The sequence below is a fragment of the Pan paniscus genome, chromosome 21, assembly GCF_029289425.2.
Source record: "Pan paniscus chromosome 21, NHGRI_mPanPan1-v2.0_pri, whole genome shotgun sequence".
In the NCBI taxonomy this organism is placed as follows: Eukaryota; Metazoa; Chordata; class Mammalia; order Primates; family Hominidae; genus Pan; species Pan paniscus.
In genome coordinates, this window is record NC_073270.2 from 947367 (window position 1) to 962149 (window position 14783).

A 14783-nucleotide genomic window follows, 5' to 3' on the forward strand; every position below is an offset into this window, starting at 1 on the left:
CTTTCACAGTTCATGCAGAGGAAAGTCATCCTTGTGGTCCTAGGAGAGCTGGTCTGTTGCTGCCCAGGTTTGCCTGCACTGCCAGCATGGCTCTCACAGCCCCCCAAGTTGTTTTCCTCTGAAAGGTTCAAATCTTGACTCTGAAACAGACCTCATAATGAAACACCTATGGGAAAAGTCTATTCTCTGGCCTCTTTCCTGAGCTCAATAATGTTTAATTTTTAAAAGCGGGGGAGGGAGGGAAAGAAGTCTCTGATATTTCTCCAGTGCACTTGGCTCTCATAGATGGCCTTGGCCAAAACTCACCACCAGCGATTGTGCCAAAAACACCTGGTTTGAATTCTGGCTGTCATGCTGCTTCATTTAATGAGATGGTCCCAACTTACTTTACTGTTTAAAAAGAATTTGGGGCCAGATGCAGTGGCTCATGCTTTTAATCTCAGCACTTTAGGAGGCCGAGGTGGGCTGATCATGAGGTCAGGAGATCGAGACCATCCTGGCCAACACGATGAAACCCCGTCTCTACTAAAAATACAAAAAATTAGCCGGGCGTGGTGGCGGGCGCCTGTAGTCCCAGCTACTTGGGAGGTTGAGGCAGGAGAATGGCGTGAACCCGGGAAGCGGAGCTTGCAGTGAGCCAAGATCATGCTACTGCACTCCAGCCTGGGCAACAGAGACTCCATTCTCAAAAAAAAAAAAAAAAAAAAAAAGTGTCCAGCTTCATCTCTCCTTTCTTGTCACTACACGTATCACCTAGTCACCCAGCAGTTGTACTCAGAGTCAAGGACTAGTGCTTCTGCCCCTGAGAAGAACCATCTCGGGCTCCCCATCGGAAGAGTGCTTTGTCTAAGGAGGCCTCAAACTTCAGCCTCCCGACTTGCAATCTGAGTCAGGAGCCAAGCTGTGGAAGTGGACAAGTGCCCTCGGAAGATGCTGTCTCCCTGTCGGAGCCGACTGGCGCACTCACCCTCCCTGCTCAGCTCAATCCATCAGCGTGTGCTGCCACTGCCGTAAGTCAATCGGCTCGGGGCGGACAGCTATCAGAGATGAAACAGGGACAAGGAAAAGAGCTTAATGAAATTTTATTTTGAAAATATGGCAAGAGTCTAAGGCACTTCAAACATTTAAATACATAGAGGACCAAAGTAAATGTGACACGGTAAAAAGGAATCCATAAATACAAAGAGAACTACACTGTGTTTCTCTAGAGGCAAATACAGAGCCGATTCCTCTAACACAATCCAACCTTTAGCATTGGAGTTGTGCAATTAATACAAATGATGATGTTACGTGTAGTTCTTCATGGCTTCAGTATGGAATACAAAAGCTGAAAATACTGTGTCAAGTTCATATAGATACCCTTTTTATAAAAAGTCATATATTACATCTACCTGGCTAAGACCAAATGAGCATCATCTTTTCTAAGTTTTATACTTTGAGAGTTGTGTCTGGCCCAGGCCCACATTACCAATGATCAAAGTCATCTCGACTTCCTTATTTTAAGACAAAAGAAAAATCCAAAACTATGCTGGAATGAGATTTTGGAAGAACTTTCTGGTGGTTCCACATTTAGTAAATATAAATATTTGTGGAAAAATCTTAAAACGTCTCAGTGAGAACCAGACACTTCTTTGTGGGAGTGAACAGAAGGTGCCCCTTCAGATCAGAATTCCCTATGACTGTACAAAATGGAGCAGAGACTCAACAGCAACAGAGACTGGGTTAAAGTGTGCCCTACACAGAAGATGGCCAGAAAGGAGGTGTGTGTGCCCAGGCTAGCAGTCTCTGCACTGTGAAAGCTTCAGCCTTTACCCCTGGGCTTGATGCTTCTGTTTGCTGGTGAGCTCAGGCACAATACGTATACATTCAGTATCTGTCACCCCAACAGGAACAATTAGCAGCTTAATAGTGGCATGTAAATGAAGGGCTATTTGCATACAAGCAATCAAATGAACCTCGGTGGGTGGGGCCAGGAGACGTCTTCCTTCCAAGCCTAGGGGTGCCCTAGAGACCAGGAAAGGAAAAAAACTGGGGGTTAATAGGTGACCTCAGGCAGATGTGTACTCTGTGACCTAGGATCTGGGCCCACCACAGCCAACAACCAGCTGTGAGCCCGAGCCAGGAGAGCTCTGGCTGAGAACAGGGAACAGGTGTCCACAGCTCCAAGGCCAGCTGGGCTCAGCAGTGCTATGTCCGGCTGTCCTGGGAAGTCACCTTCCCACTCAGAGTGAACTGTGGACTACAGGCTGCCTGCCATCTGCTTCAGGAACAATGCCAGAACCATGGTGAAATATCCCCATGGGCTCGGGGGGTGCTATCTGGATAATTCTGCACAGAATCAAAACCTCTATGGGAAGCTGTGAGCATATGTCTTGCAAGGACAAGCAAGGCCCAGCCTCCGCTAAAACATTAGTTCTCCTGCCTTTTGCGGGGTGGAGGCAGAAAGCATGAACTCTAAAGCTCCAGACTAAAACTTCCATTTTCTGAATCAACATAAAATCTGTCTCCCGTCAATTCCTGGAGGAAGGGGGTCCACCAGTCTGGTGGATTTCAGCCTATTTACAAATGCCAAATGCACAACACTGACCGGAGACTGGGCTTTTGCAAAGTTGACATGGGCATACAGAAGAACAGCGATGTCCTTGTGTCCTGCTTCCAGGGTGATTGAGAGCGCAGTGCTGCCATCCTTAAGATGGAAAGAACAAGCCATGTTGGGTTTCTCAAACCTCCAGACAACCGAAAGGTAACAGAACAAAACACCCTCCAATAATTGGCAAGGTTCCCCAAATATCCCTACTCGTTTGGTCTTCTGGGAAACTTTTTTGGGACCTCTAAGGGTGAAGGCCTGAGGATGTGAAGATGAATGAGGCAAGCCTCCACCCTCCAGAGGTCCCAGTTAAGAGGATTATCTTACTCAACCATTCTGTCCACCAGGAGGGGGAAGCAGAAGATGGGGATAGAAAGTTTTTTTTTCTTCTAATTATGAATGACCAGGCAAGCAGCAGTAGTGTGTGTTTAGAGACTCTGCAATTTGCCAAAGATCTTTTACCTTTCCTCTTAGAGAGGGCACTGTGATCCTAAAACCCTAACCACCTCGGTTTAAGGCTACAAGTAACATCTGTGTGTAAGCACACAATCCCAGTGGGTTGCACAGATCCATCTTCTGGAAATAAGAGGGGAAACACTACATATGGGTGAAAAAAGCTTCACTTAACTGCTTGATTTCCATTAAATTTCAGGGATTTAAACGGATATAAAGGAGTATCAAGAGAAAGACCAACACAACTTGTTTTCTGTCTGTTTTTTGAGACAGGGTTTGTCTCCCAGGCTGCAGTGCAGTGGCACGATCACACATCACTGTAGCCTTGACCTCCAGGGCTCAAGTGATTCTCCTGCCTCAACCACCACCGTATCTGAGACTACAGGTGCATACCACCACACCTGGATAATTTTTTTTTGTAGAGATGGGAGTCTCACTATGTTGCCCAGGCTGGTCTTGAACTCCTGGGCTCGAGCGATCCTCCTGTCTCAGCCTCCCAAGGTGCTGGAATTACAGGAGTGACCCACTGTGCCCAGCCTATCTAGTCTTGAAATAAGGATTTCCCTCTGGTCAGCAGCAGCAGCAGGACACAGTTCTCTTTGGTTTAATCTTATGATCCTTCCCCTCACAAGCTTTGAAAGATAATAGAAGTAAAATCAAACAAAAACCACAGCACAGCTAACAAACTCTTCTGGAAGAAAGAAGTCAGAAGCTCTCCCTCCCACAGAGGGGAAGAAGGGAATCTGCTACAGCTGCAGCTTCCGTGTGCTCCTGTGGAGATGGCTGAGTGTGAAGCTAGTCAGTCCCTCATACCAGTGAAAAACTCCGCTGGTTTTTCTCCCTGCTGGCTTGGGCCCAGAAGAATCTGACCTACAAAGGATATTTTCCTAACTTTTTGGTGTTTTGAGCTAAAGAAGCTCTGATCCAAACCTGTGATCCATAGAGATAAACTTTGAAAACCGGAACCAAGCCAACCCGACCTCTGTGACCTTTAAACCATCTCACTGCCTACATGCCAGTTCCTACCTTCTACCTATCACCACTCCTCTCCTTTGGCCTAGAGACACGCAGAAGTACCCCCTTTGGTTGAGTTTCCCGGTCAAGGAGTTATCTGGAAATGTGGACAGCCTGGGAACTGGGAGAAGAGAGCAGAGTGGTGTTGATGGGACAGACTAAGCAGAAATGGGAAAATGCTTCAAGAAGTCAAGCTACTCTACAGGCTCCGGCATATGCTGGTCACAAGCTACTCACTTTGATGGGTCACAGTGCCTTCACTTTGGGTGGGAAAAGGTTCACTATAGTAGGAACTGGTTTTAGTCACCGTGTAACTCCAGCCTGTAATGATAATCCAGATTTCCAAGTGCACCTGTCAGAAGTCACCTACACTGAATTTGATTCTGCAAATCCATTGATTTCCCTTTTGTAGAGGGGCTCTTGGACACGCCCGTTAAATCACTTTTTCATTTCATGAATTTTTGGGGTGGGGCCTATTTATTCTGCTTTGGGTACTAGTTTATGAGCGTGTTAGTTTGCACACAGTAAGTGTAGCCAAGCTTGGCTGTGAAGGGAGGCACCTAGATGGCGACACAAATCCCAGAGGAGAATAGAGGAGGATTTGGTCGCTCCTGGCCAAAAGGCACTCCCAGGGCTCCCGTCCAGAGTCCCCCAGACCCCTGGCCAGGAGGCCCAAGGGAGACAGCTTACGTTGTCCTCTAGGTGACCGTTGCAGCCGGGCTGGGCCAGCAGCAGCTTGACGATCTCCACGTGCCCATGCTCGCTGGCACACATGAGGGCCGTGGAGCCCTCGTCATCCTGGATGTTGACATCAGCCCCACAGGCCAGAAGGCCCTTCACCATGTCTATCCGTCCGTGACTGACCGCCAGCATGAGGGCCGTCTGTCCCGCCTATGGGAAGAGATGACAAGGACTTCAGAAGTACGTACTGAGCGGGCAGTGGTGGCCTCTAGTGGGGCTGTGCTAGGGAAAGGGGGAAGAGTGTGGTGACAGAAGGGAAAGAACTGGCGATGGAACTACTTGGGGCAGGTGGTGGCGAGCAGGGAGAAACCAGCTTCCCAAGAGCTATGAGCAAAGGAAGGGCATAAAGTAAGGAGCCAACTTCATTTCAGCGTGGAGGATGTCTCAGTAGAGTAAGGGGCTGGAAGTTCAGGTGGTGTTTAAAAGTCAAGCTGTGGGCCTGGAGTGGTGGGTCACGCCTGTAACCCTAGCACTTTGGGAGGCTGAGGCAGGCGGATTGTCTGAGCTCAGGAGCTCAAGAGCAGCCTGGGCAACACTGAAACCCCATCTCTACTTAAAAAAAAGCCAGGGGCTGGCGCAGTAGCTCATGCCTGTAATCCCAGCACTTCAGGAGGCTGAGTCAGGTGGATCATGAGGTCAGGAGATCAAGACCATCCTGGCTAACACGGTGAAACCTTGTCTCTACTAAAAATACAAAAAATAAGCCGGATGTGGGGGTGGGAGCCTGTAGTCCCAGCTACTTGGGAGGCTGAGGCAGAGCTTCCAGTGAGCCAAGATCGCACCACTGCACTCCAGCCTGGGTGACAGAATGAGACTTAGTCTGAAAAAAAAAAAAAAAGCCAGGTGTGGTGGTGTGTGCCTGTTAGTCCCTGCTACTCGGGAGGCTAAGGCAGGAGAATCACTCCAACCAGGGAGCCCGAGGTGGTTGCAGTGAGCCAAGATCACGCCACTGCACTCCAGCCTGGGGGACAGAGCAAGACTGTCTCTTAAAAAAAAAAAAAAAAGTCAAGCTGTGAACACATCTGGACCTGGGACACTGTTTGCTATGAAGACACTACAACACAGAGACAGGAAGCAACAGTCACTGAGTATCTGATGGGGATGCCCAATCATTTATATGTAGGGGAACTAACAGTATTTCCATGCAAACTACGCAAATGGACGAAAGGCAAAGGAGGGAGAAGTTTCCAGTGTGAAATTTAAGCCCTTATTTTCCTGGTATGTTTGGTCAGCCAGGACTACCAGGCAGTGTATGGACTCAGGGCAGGCCTGCAAACAAGTGCACTGTGGTGGGAGCGTGGCATCTATGCCTGCTCTGCCAGAGTGGCCACCGCAGTCCTGCCTGCTGGTTAGGGGTGCATTCCTGAGCACAGGAACCAGGCGCACTAACCTGACTAGCTTTGGCATTCACATCCCCACAGCCAAAGAGTTCTTCCACAACCCGCATGTCCTTCTCTGCTTCCACAGCGACGAGGGCCGCCAGCATGATGGGGGTGTAGCCTGCCTTGTTCTGGTGATCCACATTACACACATCTGCAAAAAAAAAAAAAAAAAAAAAGTCTCTTAGGAAGCAGCCCCTTCTAACAGCAGCCGCTTACGAAGACACTGAAGGGATGGTGTTTACAGGAGCCCAGTGAAATGGTACCAGGTGGCTGGAGACCAAGAGTGACTTAGAAGGAAATGTGAGAGATGTTTTCATACTAAACCAAAAACCTTTTTTTTCCCTCCATTTCACGAGACCTGAAGCAAGAGAAACAACGGTGAGCTTCTACAGCATATCTTGTTTGCAACTGGTGGCTGAAATGCAATGGCTTGGAAGTCTGGGTGGTGGTTCTAATGGCTGCTCTTGAGAATAAACGATCATATGGAATCTAGGCACTCAGCTGTGTTTAGGAAAGTGAAGCAGGTAGTGAGCTACTCATCAACGAAGTGTTTGTAAACGCTTACGTATGGAACGTTGGACAGGGTGGCACCTACTTATCCAAACACTACTCATTCTGAGACTCTGAATTTACTACTCTGGCCTGTTGGGGGTCCTGAAAAGCAGAATTCCAATCATATAACATCCAGCTCCAGAATTTATGGTCGAGAGCAAATGCAGTTAAGTCCCCTCAACAGAACCGATGAACCAGACCTTTTCTATTCTTGTAATTCTTAAGGAGTCTTCAGGGATAAAATTATCCTTCGGGCACTGAAAAGTTCCTTCAGCCCTTTCTCGGAAATGACCGGAATGGGGAGTGTCAGAAAGCAGCTTTTATGTGGGACCAAATATGAAGTTAAAAATGTTCAGAATGTTTCTATCATGAAGGAAAATAAAAGGTACCATGAACATTTACCTTAAGATCCCAAACAACTCCATACTAAGGACATGTTTTTAAAAGTGGGTGTTTTTAATGCAGAAAAGAAAAGGCCCTGTGGCGGAGAAGCAGGTGAGTTCGTGTGCGCTTCGGGGCTCCTCAGCACCTCGGACTTTGCGGACTTTGCTCTGCATAGATGCTGAAGCATCCTAGATCTACACCTTACGGAGCCAGAATCTCAGCCTAGAAGGGGGAGCAGTAACCATTAAGATAAGTGATTAACCCAAACCATCCAGCAATGGAATTAAAATTACTTAATTTGCCAAGATGTTTTATCAACTTCTAAGGGTATACACTAAGCTGTTCCTGTCAGGAGTGATAGTGAAATCTTGTTTTCAGCCTCCCTGGATATTATCTACTTCTGTTTAAACAATCACTCTGGCTGACTGTATCACCAGCTCTGTTTATAGTCTAGAAAGCCTGAAGAGGAGGGGCTTGAAATTCCTTCCTGTAAGATGGAAGCAGTTATACCCTAACATGGCTCCAAAAAGAGGGAACAAACACACTTATAAGAGAAAGGAAGGATAAATCTGCTTGGCTTTCTTCTCTGCATCAATTCCAAGTTCCCAAAACAGAGCAGAAGCGATTGGACAGTGGATGAAGACAGAATTTCAGAAAATTGGACAGTTTGATTGCATATTCTAAGGTTCACACTGCATCCTCATTAATCAGACTGAGATACTGTGACTTCTCTGTCACACACTAGAAATAAAAATATGTATTACAAAAATTAAAAGATTTGGAGTCTATGTGGCATCAGGCTGCTCCATTTGAACAAGAAGTTGAAAGCTCACAGTTTCTTGAGGGTACCATCTGTGTATGTGCCCCTCCCTCACTTCATGTCTAAGATGTCAACTGGCTCTATTCTGGGATAACAAGTTTCTACTATTCTATTATGGTTGAGAGACAAGAATAACATGCCCTTTGCTCTATGCTGTTTCCCCAATAACAGTATATTTTGGTGAGAATGGTGATCATTTGACCATCTGTTAAGGTGGCTTTGCTTAGTCCCCATCTTGACTAACCACACACTTCTGCAAGGACAGCAGTCATGGAGTAAGGTCAAATCAAGTGGTCCACATGCACCAAGGCTGTGACCCTGGGCCTGTAAGCAGCACTCTGCCTCCTGAGTGCAAACCGGCCAGGCCCGAATGATTCAGCTCAGGAGCGAACGTGAGTCATGCTTCTTACCAGGGATACACCTCTCACTTGAATGCAGCTGAACTGCAGCAAGAAGATCCTCAAAACCTCCTTTCAAAAACAGATCTAGAATCTGTGTCACCCAGTTTTGTTTAAACTTCAAGCCTCTTATGAATGACTCAAGAAAATTCTTGCCATGTCATGTGGAAAAGCAATAAAAAGGATTTTTAGCATGGTCAGAGAATTCAGGAGTGGCTCAACCAGGTTCTCTGAGATGAGTCACAACCCAAGTGCTGTCAGAGAAGAGGGGGTGGAAGGGCAGCCAACATACCGGCATCTAACAGCAGCTTCACAATCTCGAAGTTGGAGTGGGACACGCTGTAATGGAGGGCTGTGTTGCCGTTGCCGTCTGCCAAGTTGATGACATAGCGGAGGACATCTGGGGAAATGGCCTCAAAAGCAGCTATGTAGTCCCCCACCATGGCTGGAATGGCTGACTTCTGACTGGACACGCGGAACCACTCGTGCTGGAGGGTGTTCAGACAGAACCTCTGCCAAAACACCAAGTGGTCGTTAGTTCTTCTATTTATAGACTTTTTGAGACCTAGTTGAAAGCACAAGTAACCTGTCCTTTTACAGTCAAAGTATATATATGCAGTTAGAATCTGCTCTCAAAAACCAACAGCCCTAAGAGAAGCTTCAAACACCAAACTGGGACATTTCTCCTGATTTTAAATGACATGTAGATTCTAATGTCTATAAAGGAGACCAGACAGCACCGTGCAGAAGCAGAGGCTCTGGAGCCAGACCACTGAGTTTCAAATGCAGGCTCTGCTACCTAAAAGCTTTATGACCCTAGGGAAGTTATTCTGCTTCCGTTTCCTCATCTGAAAAATTGGATAATACCATGCTTTCATAGTTTTTGTGATGAGAATAAACACTCAGGCTTGGCTCCATGTATTAAGCTATTAATATTATGTAATCATACTGGCCTTGCAAACAATTTTCATAGAAATTAGGAAGAAATTAACTAGCCTACACTGAATTATGCTGCTTCCTTCCTATCCAGACCAAACTCACCTCCTTCAACTCCTCAGCACAGCACTAGGTTGGGAGACTGTACGTGTATAGCCAACCCAATTCCCACCCCAATCCCAAATACAACTGTTCAACCATGGAAAGGGAAAATAAAAGGGAAGCCCATCTGGAACTCATTTCATTCTCTCATCAGCTCCACTCTGACTTCCTTAGGCTGCGGACACATGAAGAAGGCACTTGCTTTGTGGATGATCAACTCAACCCTGGGTCACGTGAAGCTCAGTGGAGACTGAGCGGTCAGTACTGGTGATGAGGATGACTACAGTGTCTTTTCAATGGGCCTTCATGAGTTTAATATTCATTTCTGCTGTGCTTACTCTTTAAAAGTTTAAAAATATATCAAAGAAAGACAGCCTATGTCAGAAGCACCAGAACCCAAGAAGTCCTCTTTCTGTAGAAAAGGTAGAGTTGGGATTATAGAGCTTCCATCTCTTTATCATCCTGCTACTGATTATTTAGTTTTAACCATTTCAATCACATTTTGGGTCACTTGAAAAGTGTCCTTTTTTTTCTGTATATATTCAGATTCCTGTTTCTTTGGAGTTGTCACACTGAAAGAAGGGAAATTATGTGTTCTGGTCATCCTAATTCTATTACTGCTAAATAACTGGTGTCCTGACATGATTATCTAGCCCTGGCATTGTGTTCACTCGTCCACTACTTTTACAACACAATACTTTAAACACTGTCACACCAAATGAAAATTCAATTAAAAAGATGTACCCATCACAGTGTGTGTGGATGACACCATGCTCGGCAATTTGGAGGATGCAGGAAAACAGAATCCTTCCCAAAGGCCAGGTAACCTAGTATTTTGAGAACAGTGAAAGAAAAGTGTACTATGGCTATAAAATCTGGGGTTACAAGGCACCAGTTTTAAGTTTAGGTTAAACCTGATGGGAAATACTGACACTGCAGTGAGATTTTATGGTTTTACTAGTGACCAGGGTATAGCCAGGTATTTTCATGAATACAAATCCAAGAATTTCAATATGTAGTTCTATGTTTCCCCTTGACTAGGAATTTTTTTTTTTTTTTTGAGAGGGTGTCACTGTCTCCCAGGCTGGAGTGCAGTGGCATGATGATGGAGCACTGCAGCCTCAACTTCCTGGGCCTCCAGCTATCTTCTTGCCTCAGCCTCCCAAGTAGCTAGGACCATGGGTACATGCCATCATACCTGGCTAATTTTTGTAGAGACAGGGTTTTGCCATGTTGCCCAGGCTGGTCTCAAACTGAACTCCTGGGCTCAAGTGATCCACTGCCTTGGCCTCTCAAAGTGCTGGGATTACAGGTGTGAGCCACTGTGCCTGGACTTGACCAGCAATTTTATTTAGTACAGCTGGCCCTCTGTATCTACAGGTTCCATTTCCATAGATTCAACCACTGGCAGAGTGAAAATATTTAAAAAATATGTAATACAAAACAATACAGTATAACAACTATTTATATAGCATTTACATTGTGTTAAGTTTTTGAGGCCAGGCGCGGTGGGTCATGCCTGTAATCCCAGCACTTTGGGAGGCATGGTGGCTCATGCCTGTAATCCCAGAACTTTGGGAGGCCAAGATGGGCGGACCACGAGGTCAGGAGATCGAGACCATCCTGACTAACATGGTGAAACCCGGTCTCTACTAAAAATACAAAAAAATTAGCCGGGCGTTGTGGTGGACGCCTGTAGTCCCAGCTACTTGGGAGGGTGAGGCAGGAGAATGGCCCGAATCCGGGAGGCGGAGCTTGCAGTGAGCCCAGATCACGCCACTGCACTCCAGGCTTTTTTTCAGACGGAGTCTCACTCTGTCACCCAGGCGTGAGTGCAGAGGTGCAATCTTGGCTCACTGCAACCATCACCTCCCGGGTGCAAGCAATTCTCCAGCCTCAGACTCCCGAGTAGCTGGGATTACAGGAGTGTACCACCATGCCTGGCTAACTTTTTGTATTTTTAGTAGAGACAGGGTTTCACCATGTTGGCTAAGCTCGTCTCGAACTCCAGACCTCATGTGATCGGCCTGCATCGGCCTCCCGAAGTGTTGGGATCATAGGTGTCAGCCACTGCACCTGGCCCTGTATTAGGTATTATGATATAGAAATGATTTAAAATATATGGCAGAATTTAAAGTATATGCATAGTTTATATGCAAATACTACACCATTTTACATAAGGGACTTGAGTATCTGTGCATTTCGGTATCCTTAGGGGATCCTACATTTTCTCAATGCACTAATAAAAAAGACAGCTGTCAACCAGTGGGTTAGTCTGGCCTATGAAAGAATGTGCACATAACTTCGACACATGAGAATATGTCATTCTTGGCCATGGTGTCAGATTAACCACTGCCATAGAAATACTTGTGTCCTATGTTGTACCACTCATGATCACTAAGGCAACCACAAACTCTTTGCTGTTTGCTCTGAATTTCTTAGACTGCGAGATGACAAGTGCGGTTATTTTTATGTTTAAAAATAGTGGCCGCCTGCATTCCACATCAGAGCATAACATACAGTTTCATAACTGAAAGGAATGCTGACCTTGGCTCAGATAGGTTTCTTTTAAAAACATACGCTAACTTAAAAAAAAAAATTCTTGGATGCTGCTCCCTGGATCTTACTGTTCTATAAATAGAAATGAAATATGTAGAAAGATGACGACTGACTGCAATTAGCCCTCCTTTCTGTCTGCAAGTGTATGTCTCACAGATGCCTCCACCCCAGGAAAAGTCCAGGGTGGGTAAAGGATGTCCGAAGTTGGGCCTCAAGGAAACGCTGGCAGTGTGATTCAGGGAGCAAGACCACATGATGTTCACCCAGCCCACTCATGCTGGAAACAGTTCAGGAGAAAAGCATGCAAGCAACAACTCGGGCAGCCTACAGCTGGCCTTGACAATGAACCCACTCATGCACTTTGCACACACTGGGGATGGTGTTTGCAGGTCAGACTCACCATATCTTTGCTGGTCAAAGCTTTGGGGTCATTTATAGTATTTTTCAGTAAGTTGCATGCAGACAACATCTTTTCACTTAATTCATACCTGAAAGGAGAAAAAACAAGTTACGATTGGTCACAAGAAGAAAATCATTTTTATTTCAACCCAAATATATAATTTTTTTTTTGAGACAGGGTCATGCTCTGTCGCACAGGCTGGAGTGCAGTGGCATGATATTGGCTCACTGCAACCTCCACCTCCTGGATTCAAGCAATCCTCCTGCCTCAGCCTCCCTAGTAGCTGGGACTACAGGTGTGCACCACCAGGCCCAGCTAATTTTTGTATTTTTAGTAGAGACGGGGTTTCACTATGTTGGCCAGGCTGGTTTTGAACTCCTGACCTCAGGTGATCCACCTGCCTCGGCTTCCCAAAGTGCTGGGATTACAGGTGTGGGACACTGTGCACAGCTTCAACTTTTAAAAATATATTTTTAAAAGGCAAGTGGCCCCAAGCCAGCCTAGGCAGGTCATTATGGCACAAGGTGCTTGGGTGGAGGCAGCACAGAAATCCTTAGGGGTCTAAGGGTTACGTCCACTGTGCAGAGCCAACACCTCCAGCCAGAGATTGAGGCCTTGTTTGGGAGGGTGACATTCGGCTTCACCAATTGGCCTTTATGACATTCTGGAATAACATGTAGAGATTTTTTTTTGCCATTTTTAAGTTTGCTTTTTTTTTTTTTTTTTTTTTTTTGAGACAAGGTCTCACTCTGTTGCCCAGGCTGGAGTGCAGTGGTGCAATCATGGCTCACTGTAGTTTTGCTGTCCCAGCCTCAAGCAATCTTCCTACCTCAGCTTCCCAAGTAACTGGGATTACACGTGTGTGCCACCGCACCCGGCTTTGTATTTGTAGAGACAGGGTTTCACCATGTTGCCCAGGCTGGTCTCGAACTCTTGGGCTCAAGCTATCTGCCTGCCTGCCTCAGCCTCCCAAAGTATTGGGATTATGGGTGTGAGCCACTGTGCCCAACCTGTTCTAAGTTTTTAAAAAATATTTTTAATCTTAAGGGGGTTGAAGGAGACCCAAATTACTTTTTTTCTGAGACAGGGTCTTGCTCTGTCACCCAGACTGGAGTGCACTGGCTCACTGCAGCCTCAATCTCCAGGGTTCAAGTGATCCTCCCACCTTATCCTCCAGAGCAGCTGGCATGTGACACCATGCCCAGGTAATTGATATTTTTGTAGGGATGAGGTCTTACTATGTTGTCCAGGCTAGTCTCAAACTCCTGTGCTCAAGCGATCCTCTTGCCTTGACTTTCCACAAATTACCATATATCCATTGTGCTGACCAGTAAACCACACATCTGAACCCACATTTGGTGACTCAAGTGTTTAACCCATATGAAGAGTAAAAAAATGACATATGGTATATAAATTACATCTCAAAGCTGTTAAAAAGCCATGTGAAACACTTGGAAATATAAACTAAAAACACTTACCTTGTGTTAATGCAGTTAAACTTTCATTTGCCAAATTAAATAGAGGTAAGTTTTGTGAAATGTTCTATTTCTATTTCACATAGTGAAGAACCATACTGAAGTTTCCACTTTTTCTACTCTCTATTTTATGAGCATCAAATCCTTATCTAATGGTCTTGAAAACTTACATTTTGAGGCACATGTTTCAGCCAACCAGAGTGTTTTTCAGCTACTGTTTATGATACACCCAACTCCATTCTTGTGGTATTCCTGATCATTCAATGTGTAACAAAATACAAACATGTAAGTGATACGCATCATCTTTACAGTATATGTGATCTTTGGCTGAGGCCTCATCCACACAATGATCCTGTATCAAGATAAATGGCTAAACATAAAATCTGAAATCTTACAGTAGGCTGGCCACCAAAAAATTAAAATGTCTTTAAATATAAGGTAAGGTGTTCAAACAATGGAAGTTTTAGTGGATTGTGGTTCCATATGTTAAATTATATAGCAGAGTTAAGGTTTCAGAAAACAAGGGTGATTAGGTTATCAGGCCATTCTACCATAAGAGATCTAAGAGTTGCAATACTCTGCACTTGTATATATTAGTATCTCAAGATGTGTATACCTCTGAGGAACAGATAAAAGCAAACATTTAATTACAAAAGCTCTGAACTGGCCAACTCTATTGCCAAAGTACATTAAATGTGGGAGGGAAGGGGAATATACCACACCTCTCTCTGATTTCCACCTTCTCAGGTTCACATTCTTGAACCTGCATTTCATCTTCCACCCTGGCAGACTTCAAACCTTCAATATTAACTGCATGGTGCCCTTCTGCCATTCCCTGAGTGTCTTCATCCTCCTCCTCCTCCTCTTCTTCAAGAGGATACTCAATGACATCACACTCATCATCTGACTCGGAAGAAGAGCTTTCATCTGAGCTGGAATCATCACTTGAAGTTGTTTCATACCTAGGTGGCAATTGGGAT

The 14783-nt window shown here is 45.5% G+C and overlaps 1 pseudogene; it reads right to left on the reverse strand.

The window, feature by feature from the left end:
• Positions 1 to 1066: 1066 nt before the first annotated feature.
• The window catches only part of LOC129394898 (KN motif and ankyrin repeat domain-containing protein 1-like), a 53790-nt pseudogene continuing 40073 nt past the window's right edge, over positions 1067 to 14783 (reverse strand).